Raw genomic sequence first — 13,522 nt, 5'->3', positions numbered from 1 at the left:
TTAACAGTAACAACTACTAGTAGATATATTTTAGTAAACTGACATTATGGTGTAGACCCAGAAGATTTCATCCTAACAATAATTCGCTGCCAGAAAATTTTTTGTTTTTACCCAACCGATTATCACAAAAAATTAACCTTAATCTTGACTTGTTAATAAAATAATATCGAAAAACTATTTTTGGCTAACTGAAAATGTTTAAAAAGAGGTGAAATGTAGTTTGAATTTTCTCAACTTGCAGAGTATTGTATGATTAAGACAACCAATTAGATTTAGATCGAGTGTGATTGCATCTTCTGAGGCAGTACAAGCTCGCGGCTGCCATATAAACGATGAGAAATGAGCCATGCACATTTTAACCGCGATCAAATTTTGTCAATTTTAATCATGAAATATCCTGGCAGTCAGATCACTTAAAACATCAACAACAATTCAAATGAACAATTCCATTGCTTTTAGGTGAAAACCCCTAAAATTTTGTCCAAGTTCATTTCTGATTTTTAACACTAATGAAAATGTCTTTGGTTGCTATATCTAAAACACGAGCTGACAACTCCCGTTAAATCAAACCTTGTCAGAAATTCTTTAGTGGTTTTTTTTATTTGTAGACCAAAGCCGCGTGTGAAGATGCCTGCCCACCTACAGTTATTACTACAATATATGTACCTGTTGATACTTGTCAGCTGTCACTGGTGGCAGGACTGTGCAGGTATAAATTAAGATCATGGGGAAATATAGGCAGTGAATATGTAGTACCCTAAGACACTTATGTATTCGCGGCATCTAATTTTCGCGTTTTCGCGGCAACAGCCTCTCGCCAAAATTTCATGAGCGAAACTAAACTATCGTAACGAACGAGCAAAAACGCGAAAATAAATGGCTTTCTTCATTGATATTCACAATAAAATCGTCATATCAGAAATGCAGGCAATTTTCGTGTGTGATTGGCTCATTGGGCAAGTTTTGCTAAACTCATTATAGCTAATACACCGACTGAGCAGCTTGGCAAAACAAATTAAGATAATAAATTTTTTTGGAAAAGCCTAGACATTTGAAGAAGATGATGATATTAGTTTAGTCAATGAATTTGTAACTGATGAGGATGACAGTCTGGTAGGAAAAGTCATAAAATTGAACAATAATTATTGTGGTGATGAATTTTATTACCAACCAAAAGCAATAACAACCCGGTGCCATGGCCACCGCGGCACCGCCGCCGCCGTGCTATAAATACTTGAATTCTAATATTGGTACCAATCAGTCACTGCGGCAGGGACCTTGACGTCATTGATAGTCTAGGAAACAAATGGCAGCAAGCGATCAAATTACATTATTGATCTAGCCTACACATTTCTACCTGCGGTTCACAAATACAAACTACCGTACTTTTCGGACAATTAGCAGCTACTTTCTTCTGATGATTTGAGCCATGCAGCTTATAGGTAGGCCTACAATGGTGCGGGTAATCACTGTGGCTTATTCTGTGGCTTTTTCTTTCACCACTAGGGCACACTAATGGGAATCTCCAATTAGTGCAATTTTAGCTGTGAAAGAAAATACAAAACAATGCCTCACGGTACTGTCCCGTTAGGCACTAAGTTAAAAAGCGTCGGATAATACGAAACTGTGCCGTTCTGCACTGTTCCGTTTTAAATGGCGTTAAAAAGCACAGTCCTTAGTTCTGCGGCCTATAGTAAGGTGCGGCTTAGGTATTGTTTTATTATCGTTTTTGGAAAATAAAGCAGATGCGGCTTATATAGAGGTGCGGTTTATAGTCCAAACAGTACGGTAGTCCCAAATTGAAAAATATTTCGTACCAGCGAACTGGACCTGAGGAATCTAATGTTTGTTCCACTGCATTTATTTTCACATCACTATATTTTCGCACTCATCAGAGCTGGGAAATTAAGTTGCAGCGAAATTTTACTCTGTATGCTACTCACGAAACTAAATACTAGCGAAATATAAGTGTGCTAGGGTATTTATATAATGAGGTTGTGAAGGAATGAAAATATATTCTAGAGTTTAAAGTGATTGAAATGAGAACTGTTTAGTATTGTCAACAATTCAATATTTACTATAATAAGAGTTGTCTCTGTCTCTTCAAAGCCATGCTGAGAGTGTTACGAAAAAGGATTCATCACACAGCATCAGAAACTAGATGTTCAGCTTCCCAACTAATCTTGCTACCATCTGTGTCACTCGACCACTTGATTGTATTTTGGAATAATTGTACACATGCTTATTACATGTGACAACCTCTCATGGTGCATGGGACTGCCGATGTACCAGTTTGTGACCATTGTTTCATGTCTGTTTCTGATTTTGAGGCGAGTACCAAAAAAATCATACTTCATAGTAATCCTCTTGTAGTATAAACAATAATGCATTTGTCTCCCATGTTACATTGTTTTGTTAATTGCTGTAAATTGATTGAGCTGGTTCAAACAATGCTAACAGAAGATGTTCATAAGGATGTTGAATCTACTTACTGAGAGATTTAGTGGTAGAAAGGAGGTGATTTGTTACGTATGTATGTACTTATGTTCATGAGCTGTAAATGATTGCCATGTGTAATAATTAGGTGCACAAGTATTCTTAAATGTGGAAAGGGGGTCAAGTGGTGCAGATGGTAGTATTCTGAATGTCAAAGTTTGATTCCCCAGCTGCTGATTCTCTATCTCGTCTCTCATCAATAGCTGCAAGCTTATAGGCTACTATGTAATGAGCAATGTTTACGCTTGGTTCTATCATTGTTAAGCATTTGCATTTAGTGAGTCCAACTTTTACATTTTACATAGTTTAAATACTCCCCTTGCTGAACTTGGAGAAAAGTTAGTCATTTATTCGAAATGAAATGGTTGGACATTAAATGTAGTATTGAGGTTTTCTTAACCACTTTTCATTCATAACTTTTTTCATCAAGTCTACCTATTGATAATTTAAAAATATAAATATAGTATTCAAACAAGCATACATATGGTATTTTATATTTTAAAATGTTAAAAAACATGCATTTTGTATTTTAAAATATTTTCATATTTTATAGTACAACTAAAATATACAAACTATAAAGTACAGTATCTATACTACAGAGTGAACTGTGATGTCAAAGGTCAGCTGTTGTGCTCTCAGGTTCATGTACTTTAGAAAATAGCAGCTAGTTATTCAATTGGTAGACCTTTAAAAACACCTGTAGTAGCTAATTATAGTCTAAAATAGGCTACAGGCTCAATTTGTGTTACAAACTCCAAGGATGCTGACCTAGCTGAAAATGTACTGGGGATGTAAAATATGAAGAGGGTTTGACTCAGACTCTGACACGATGTAGATGGCCTTGCAGTGACCTTATAATAATTCATCGCTACAAACCTGCTCAATCAAAACTAACAATATTCAAGTATTGTTGTATTTTAACAGTAAATAAACTACAGTAAAATCAGGCTTTAAATAGAATCCAGAAAATAACACACAACAAAGCACCGCGTTATCTATAAGCAGTGGTAATAGCATCAGCTTCAGTTATTATGTCGATGTTATTATGACAAAATGGAAATCTTGACTCACTAAAAATGTATTAGTTCAAGTTATCCAATCCTGCAAAAAATGGTAAAGTCGCCCATGGGTCCAAACTCGCCTCAGTTTGAAAGGAAATTTGGACTAATAACTTCCATAAAATCGATCAGGTATCGACACCGAAACTTATGTTGGCAAATCAGCTGGTGTAAATGCAAATTTATATGCAATATTGCAATGGAAGGCTGCCAAAAAGAACATCAAAAGGCCAGCAAGGCTCAGTAACAATTAGTCAGCTAACTAAGTCATCACTGGCGGGTCTGTGTATAGCATGGTGATCAGTAGAGAGAGAAAAAGGCAGAGCCCATCACAAAGCTAAAGAATAATAGAAGCACACACCAACCTTTGAGACACATGTCAGATATCAGTTCTGGAAAAAGCAAAGCCTATTTTGGCATGAAAACCATAAACTACCATGGTCTATGAAGACAACGCCTGTGTAAAGGAAATTTAATAACCTATTCATCTTTGACACATCACATTTGTTTACATCAGACCAACCAACTGATTTTAGGTGTCAACTGTACAGAAAAACGACGGACCACTGTATCTCACCAGAATACTTATATTGATATATTTCTCAAAGTATGTCGTATATCTGTCATTCCGGCTATAGATCTTAAAATCTCGGAATAAATATTGCTCCATGCCCATTAGGCCAGCGAGATTGAGTTGCTAGCTTGCTGATATACATCATTATATGAGATTGAGTTGCTAGCTTGCTGATATACATCATTATATGAGATTGAGTTGCTAGCTTGCTGATATACATCATTATATGAGATTGAGTTGCTAGCTTGCTGATATACATCATTATATGAGATTGAGTTGCTAGCTTGCTGATATACATCATTATATGAGATTGAATTGCTAGCTTGCTGATATACATCATTATATGAGATTGAGTTGCTAGCTTGCTGATATACATCATTATATGAGATTGAGTTGCTAGCTTGCTGATATACATCATTATATGAGATTGAGTTGCTAGCTTGCTGATATACATCAATATATGAGATTGAGTTGCTAGCTTGCTGATATACATCATTATATGAGATTGAGTTGCTAGCTTGCTGATATACATCATTATATGAGATTGAGTTGCTAGCTTGCTGATATACATCATTATATGAGATTGAGTTGCTAGCTTGCTGATATACATCATTATATGAGATTGAGTTGCTAGCTTGCTGATATACATCATTATATGAGATTGAGTTGCTAGCTTGCTGATATACATCATTATATGAGATTGAGTTGCTAGCTTGCTGATATACATCATTATATGAGATTGAGTTGCTAGCTTGCTGATATACATCATTATATGAGATTGAGTTGCTAGCTTGCTGATATACATCATTATATGAGATTGAGTTGCTAGCTTGCTGATGTACATCATTATATGAGATTGAGTTGCTAGCTTGCTGATATACATCATTATATGAGATTGAGTTGCTAGCTTGCTGATGTACATCATTATATGAGATTGAGTTGCTAGCTTGCTGATATACATCATTATATGAGATTGAGTTGCTAGCTTGCTGATATACATCATTATATGAGATTGAGTTGCTAGCTTGCTGATATACATCATTATATGAGATTGAGTTGCTAGCTTGCTGATATACATCATTATGTAAGCTTGAGTTGGTTTAGCTTGGTTTAATTTATGTTTGGTTTAGGAGACTGCTGCTCCAGCACCTGCGTTAGAGAACGGCAAACCTTGTTTGTATGACAAACATCATACAAATGAGATTTGCATAGCTTGAGCTTAAAATTTAGCATTTGTATTTTATGATAATTGTGTCTTTTCACATTGGGTTAAATTTAGTTTTTTATATTTTATGCACAATACATTAGTATTTTGTACTAGCTATGTAAAGGTGGTCCTTGTAAATTATAAATCACATATAAACAGACCTGTTAACTAAGTTTTTCATGACATTTCATTTAGTCACGGATGTTCTCAAATGGCGGGCTTTATAAGTAAACGGAGCCTCTGAAAAATAGGTTTTAAGAATTTTTCCCTGTTTAATTACTTTTAAGTATGACCTTCATAAAGCAGAAAGTATTGAGTAAAATATATACTCTAGGAATTTTTTCTAGATCTTAAACACTAACAACAAAAGAAATAGAGCTATTTATATAATTTATACACTCGGTGAAATGACTGTTTTCAAGACACCATGGTCTTCCCTAAAAAAGGTAATGTGCTCAACCACAGCAAAAGGGTTGCACTATGCTTAGTCAGCATTTATAAATAGCTTGTACATTGCTGACAAAAAGTCAATTGAAGTAGATTATTCTTCAACAAATTATTCCAAAATAGCTTGTATAAAATGAACATCTTAAAGTGAATAAATGAGATGAAATGAGGAGAGAGCAGACCTAACAGTCCAAGTGGCCGAGTACAAATACTAGACTAATTTTAATACATTTTTGAAGCATTTCTAATTGCGATCATATTCTTTAGATGCTCAGTATATGCTACAAACTGTTTGGACCATCTTTTTAAATAGTTTGTTGCACAAGTGAGGATTATTATAACTATAACTGTTAAATATCCATTATATCAAAGTGTGAAGTAGGCCAATCTGCTGTTGATACAACAATATTCAAGATTGCACACTAAAGTCATCATTGATGTTCAAGAAAGGCTAGGAACTAGGCATGGAAAAACGGAAACTTCTCTTCATACTATTGAAAAGCGAACCTTGGTGACGAAACGAGGCAAGACAACTACTAAACTGAGAGTTGAGCATTCATAAAACAGGAGAAGACAACTAGTGTCAGAATTAGAGATATTTAAAAGATCTTAGAAAAATCTCTAGCATAAAATGACAGTATTACAGCCTGGAAAAATATTTCTTTGCTTGGCAAAGGAAGCCACTTTGAGAGTTCCAAACATTTATTTGTTTCCTGGGAGACTCGGTTAAAAGTCCTACCGCACACAAGAAACAGAACTGCTAAAATACAACTATTTTATTATTTATTTTTTAATTAAAATTCAGTAGAATTTTTTTGATTGTTGTCATATAACTCAAATTCAAATTAATTACTAGTTTACGTAATGTTTTGCTCTATCTAAGAATAAGATATACCCAACTTTAATGCTCCTTGATAATTTTTTACATAAAAGCACCAGATATTTTTTTTCAACAGTATCAATGAACCTAAACCTCATCTAAAACCTAGAAATAGAATTGTAGAGTATGTTTAGTTTTACATACAGAGAAAAATTAACACAGACAAACGCTATTGGTTAAAATAATTTAAGAAATTGTTTTTCGTATTTAATTCATGTTGCATTATTGTCTTTTGCTCATTAGAAAACCTAAAAAAGTATGCCTAAATATATACTATGAATATTTAACTAAGTGACATTATAACCTCACAATACTTTTTTCCAAATCTGCAAACGAAATCTCCACATGTCTAATTTATCACTACTGCAGGTCTTAATGTGCGAAATCGTAACAGAAGTTTTTCAATATTATTAAAAGATAATAAAACCAGAACGAAAAATTACTATCACCAACATTTTTACGTTGCTACTAATTGTTTGCTATGCCAGCTGTACTGCTAATTAACTTACAAATTGTTAAAAAAATTAATCAGGAAAGTGTGGCCAGGCCCGTATTTCCCGTATTATCGTACTAAACGGCAAGAAATGGGACTCATTTAAATGTTGACTCGCAACAAAATTCACATTACAGTTATTTGGCATCAACTTAATCACTATGTCTCACTCTGCTATGTTGTAGGTGCAACATATGTGGGAGTGTTCCTACAAGGTCTTAAAAGCTCAAAAACAAACAGTTAATTGAAGCCATCACGAAAACGCCGTATATTGCAAACCCTTTCCAAAACAGCTCGAATGGTGCATAGTTGAGCACATTGGTTTCTGTTTACACTTTTATGACCCCTCATTTGTCGAAATATTTTTACAAATATGCTTAATGCATTCAATAGAACCATGTCTATTGTCTGAATGCCTCTTCTTCATCATCATTGCAATGCTGCCACTTTTAACACTAATATATCAAAACCTACTGTAATTATTTATTTAATTTTTCAACCTTAGCTCGAAGGGGTGCATATCATTTTCTGATAAACATGAGCAGCCTGCTGGGCACCTGTGATAGTAAAAAAATGCTGCAGAATTGGTTCACGCCATATGGCAGAAAGTATGGGTCACATGATCAGATTACGAATAGACGATTAGATCATGTTGAAATGAAACTGTGAACTGCATCCATATTTGATAGGGCTTTTCGGTAGAACCCGAAGTGTTTTTCATAAACTAGCGCTATGAGATGTTTTATATTGAGCCTTTATTGGCCTAAAATTTCATGTCATAACTTCTCATGTCAAAACAACAACTACATTGTGTGATAACATCATCGAGATCAAAAGATTTCAAACTATGACATTTTTGTGATGCCTGTGATTAACTGTTCGTTTCGGAGCTTTTAAGAGCTTGTAATCACATTTCCATGTATTTTGAACTTACAACACAGCAGAGTAAGATATGGTTAATCTTGTGATACGAAATAACTGCAATGTGAATTTTGTTGAACGTTAACATTTAAGATGGCGCTAACATGACAACGCTAACATGACGTGAAAATTCTCGCCTCACTGATATCCTTACACTTTCCATACAGTGAAATAATTAATGCTCCCTAACGATCTTATATAATCTCCGTAGTCTACACACGCGATGCACGTGTGCTTGATTGAAGCGGAAACTCATAAATGTTGTAGTTGTTTGCTCCTACCCAACAGCTATAAAACATCGGAATACCGACACTACTAGTCACGTATTTGTCACACTTCCTTTCCCTTATTAAGCATTGTTGAAATAAATGGTCGCAATTTGCTAGTGCGGATTGGAATGCGCGCACAGAAGGATTCGCCTACCGGTGACTTCCTCGTTCAAGTGCAGTTACGTTTTTGTTGCAGTTATCTCGAATTAAAGGTTGTACCAGTGAGTATTACATTTGATTACGCTGTTATGTCACATAAGTTAATTGTAATTAGTCAATCTAGGTCGTTGCCCCAATGGATAATAGTTTCTCAGCTTATCTCGTTACATCTTCACATGATGTTTGTCTAGTTTGACTTATGGTCGAACATTTGTAAAATTTTGTGAGGTGCGTGTATCGCTTTTGTTCAGAGACCATGCGGACAGCATTGCCAGTTGCCGATAATGCATTGTAATATCGAAAGAACTGAATGCTTCGTTGCAGCCTTGTTATTTGAAGTGTTAAAATAAATCCACTGCTAGCTAATTCACGTTAAGGAACAAAACTTGGCTTTACTGTCAAACCACTGACGCTGCCTAGGCGTATATTAGCACAATACCTAAGAGAGCGAGAACAAGAAAATTTGAATTTGTTCGTCAGCATCAGTCTAGAGACATAAGCACTACTTTTTTATAGAATATTCTAGATGACACAAGCTTCTTTTAGAAGTTCTGTACTTTTTGAGCAAGTTGTGTCTTCATGTCATGCCATTGCATAAAACTGAGGTCAATAAAATTAATGTCAATCACTGTTTCGGTAAATCAATCATCAACCTCCTAACAGACTAATTAGTCGTGACTGGCTCAGTTTTTACTACTAATAGCAATCCTATTTTTACTGTGAATCATTATGATTTTGTGCATTTTTACTGTGAATCATTATGATTTTGTGCATTTTTACTGTGAATCATTATGATTTTGTGCATTTTCTGAGAATATAATATAAATTTTTAATGCGTTACAAGTAACAAACATCACAAACTTGTCTCACATTCATATGTTACCCAGTCTACAGCATTCTTATTGGTAATTTATACATCTTTGTTTCACCTTGGGAGTTGCTTTCTATTGTCAACTATGCGAGGTTGCCTCACTAGTCCTCAAAACTGTATTTTCAATTATAAAACATCTGATTTTATTGATAAAACTGGAAAGTTTTTATTGTTATTGTAAATACAAATAATATTAAAATACTATTATTTAATCATTAGAAAACTGGTATGAACTGTTTCAATTCTGGCATTTTTCAGTAGAACTATTGATAGTTTTCCATCGCAATAAGCAGGAGCTTTCTAATACATTTAGACTATAGCATTGATGTGTGCCAGTTTTCTGTCTAGATACAATGCTCTCATTTGTGTGCATAGCAATTTTATAATACAATGCAGAATATATAATTTTAAGGAGTAGAAATTATAAATATTTGAATTTTTAAATGATCTTGTATTCTTGGTATTTCATTGTAGCAATGGCTTCTGCATCAAAGGACATCGAATGCGAGTTTTGCGGTCTAAGGAATGATAAAATAGTTGATCCGAAGAAGTTGCCATGTGGGCACATAAACTGCATGCCATGCCTTACGTCACACTACAAAGAGAATGAGATTTTCTGGTGTGGTCTGCAAATTTGTGGGTAAGTAATATCCAACAATACTGTCAAGTTAACATTAAAAATATTTCACATGTGAGAGCAAACTTGAAAAGGATAAATATTTATCTGTTGGCCCTGCTAACACTGCAAATAGTGATTGTTGTTGAAGTTTTGCCTCTGATCATTGTACTCTTCAGGGACATTGATTGGTAGAACAGGTTGGCTGCTACTTTGCGGGTTTTTGGTAAAGTAGCATTTACTTGGTTTGAATAGGCCCAAATGACTGACAATAGAGACAAACATGATGTGTTGAAAATTGACAAACGCAAGCTGAAGTCAGCTATCATGCTCTCCATTTGTACAAATCTTTATCAGACCATTGAGAAAGGATTTATGCAAATTTGATTTGTTGATATGAGTTTTTTTCAATAATTTTTCTGGACATACTACAATTTCCATTGTAACTTTAATCTGAAATCAGCTCTTTTAGAAATTTGTTTTTTATTTTGTTTTGAAGCAGTTTTAAATACCCTAGGACACTTATATTTCGCCAGTATTTAGTTTCGTGAGTAGCATTCAGAGTAAAATTTTGCTGCAACTTAATTTCGCAATTCTGATGAGTGCGAAAATATGATGTGAAATTAAATGCAGTGGAATAAACATAATTATATTCCTCAGGTTCGGTTCGCCGGTAAGAAATTCTTTTTATTTTGGGACTAGTTTGTAATTGTGAACCGCAGGTAGAATTGTATGGCCAAGATCGATAATGCAATGTGATCACTTGCTGTCATTTGTTTCTTGGACTACTGTAGAATGGAATTTAATTACGCTGAAAATTTTAACGTTTTTGTCAAAATTTAGCTTGTTTTATATTGATATATTTTAATTTTAGCGATCAACGGTGTTGTGTATAGGTATTAATTTTAACGTTTTCCCAAACACTCAATTGCTGCTAATAATTGCTGAACATCTTTATTTCAATAATTACAACTTGTATACAAATACATACATGATACTGCTGCTAGTAATACTACAGCTACAGATACTAGCACAGTGTGTAGTTATTATAACTTCTTCTCTTCCTTTTTCATTAGTGTTATTTTTCAGAGCTAACTCTTTCTATATTGTCTCATCTTCTGAACCATTACAAGTTATTGAAGAGGTGTCAGTGATGAATCCAAACCTTTCCAGAGCCATGCTGCTTGTGTAGTACTGTGAATATCAGTGTGTCGTATTTTCTTTCAACACGCGGTGCTCACTGCATTGATTGATGTCCCCAACAAACGATAACGCTACTAATGCGTGTGCATTGACATCAAATTCCAATCATTATAAATCATTCTTATTGGGAAAATAATCATAACTAATTGCAAAATAATAACATAATAAATTTTGACAGTCAAATTATTTTGTTGGTTTATATTTTAACGATGCTATAGTGGTCGTTAAAAACATTAAAATGAATGTTGTTATAAAATTCCATTCTACAGTATCAATGAACAAAGCTATTTAATTCTGCGTTTTTGCTCGTTCGTTATGATAGTTTAGTTTCGCTCATGAAATTTCCGCGAGATGACTCTGCGAAAATGCGAAAGTTAGATGAGGCGAATACATAAGTGTCCTAGGGTATGCCAACTTTTAGTCAAGCTCAAAATTATGTACGCGCAAGTTATGAGATGACTAAAATGTCCACATGTCTACAAGTCAACATGGAGCTTGAGTACCTGACATTTAGATTATCAAGCTGACACTCTGACCAACTGAGCCAATCAGCTGCCTACCAAATCCTTAAATAATAGTACCAATCAGGGAATAAATATTGATTCCTTACAGTAATAATCAACAGATTGACAAAAGATGGTTAATGATATTAGGTATAGATAATTGAGAGTGTTTCATTAGCAAAGTGAACTGAATTAAAAAGAATTGAGCTGCCAATCATAGTTTTATTACGATAGCATATCTATTGGAGCAAGTGCCTGATAAACTTATAGGATAACATAATATATTGTTGTAACAGTATTAATAATGTTATTTTATTACATTATTTTTGGAATGTTCTGTTTTATGCCATCTCTGATTTTTAGCAAAGTGTATAAAATGTCCCCTGAAATGCTACCAGATTTTGATGATGCACAATTCTGTGACACTTGTGTCAAGAAGGGGCAAAGCAAGCGTCAGGCTGTGTCGTATTGCACAGATTGCTCCAGAAAGTTTTGCACGAAGCACCTTGAGGTATGTAACATATACACATGTAGTGTATTAGGTTATTTGTCATTACCATTCATACCTTCAGATTTCAGCTGGTCACACGAAGGTCATTTTACCGGGCAGCATACTTACTGTTGTTAGCTCTGTTATTCTTTAGATATAAATATAATAGTCCAGTTGTTTACTTGTATTAACCAGTTGCAATATCTATCTCTGTAAATATTTACTCTGGCCACCAGCTCATATGCAGCATTAGATTATTGGGGGGTGACCTGCTATACACTTATTATTTAGTGGGAGAAACTATGCACTAAGGCTATGCAGTTTCAACTAAGTCATATAGTTGATCACTAGAGGTTTACTACGAAAGAGCCTTTTCTATGTGGTTATTTTATAAATCAAAGTTACTCCTAATGGTTATCCTGATAGTAGAGCAGGATAAATCACTAGTTAGCGCTTGTTCTGCCATTCCATTTAAACATTATTATAATAAGCAGTTGGTATTCTAGAAGTAATAATATTATGTTTGTAATCTTGTGTAACTTCAGCTGCAATAAAAAGTATGCTCGATAGTCTTTTGTATGTTTGTGTTTTTTGTATTTATATTTTTTCTGTATTTTTCGTCTCATTATTTATTGATAAAAAAATGGATATTATACATGTAGCTATCAAAGCTATGAATAGTGAATATGCTTTATTATAGTTTACAAATATATATCACATTGTCTTATCTGAGTCGCAACTGTTTCTTTACTTTGCCCAGAGAATCCAAAATTGTCCTTCAATATCTTCAAATGTTAATTTATAATAATAAAAGCCTGTCACCAATATCTTGAATCTTTTTTTTTGCCTGACAAATTACAATGATAGGAATTCTATGGCAACCACATATTTTTTTATTCTAGCAACTCGATTGGTTAATTGATGACTATCACTCCAGTGTCTATAGCCTGGTATCTTGTCATAACATGTTTGGCTTTATTTCAGCTACACGATGGTGCCTTAGAAGACCATAATACAATTCCCATGGCTCAGTATTTATCAAAGGAATGCCCCTATCTGCCAGATATCTGTACAAAGCATGAGAATCAGCCGCTAGTAATGGGATGCAAGGTCTGCCATATCATCAGCTGTATGAGATGTGTAGCAGATTCAACCAGATGTGATAATGGTAAGCTTATTGAGTTAACACTGTAACCTATCAGTGAACTCACCAGCATGGGGGTGTTGCTGCTGCTGATGTTATTAGTGAACACTAGTATTATTCTTACATAATTGGCACATTGACTGTCCAATTTGAATTTCGAGAGAAACTTTCATTAATAACATATGGCTGAA

The 13,522-nt window shown here is 34.3% G+C and overlaps 1 long non-coding RNA gene across 1 annotated transcript; it reads left to right on the top strand.

The window, feature by feature from the left end:
* Nucleotides 1–9,911: 9,911 nt before the first annotated feature.
* Nucleotides 9,912–13,290, top strand: LOC137398490 (uncharacterized). Its single transcript, XR_010978944.1, has 3 exons — nucleotides 9,912–10,015; nucleotides 12,061–12,208; nucleotides 13,172–13,290. It is a non-coding gene; the product is annotated as an uncharacterized lncRNA (long non-coding RNA).
* The last annotated feature ends 232 nt before the right edge of the window (nucleotides 13,291–13,522 follow it).

The sequence above is a fragment of the Watersipora subatra genome, chromosome 6, assembly GCF_963576615.1.
Source record: "Watersipora subatra chromosome 6, tzWatSuba1.1, whole genome shotgun sequence".
Taxonomy (NCBI): Eukaryota; Metazoa; Bryozoa; class Gymnolaemata; order Cheilostomatida; family Watersiporidae; genus Watersipora; species Watersipora subatra.
This window is presented reverse-complemented; position numbering and strand designations above follow the sequence as displayed.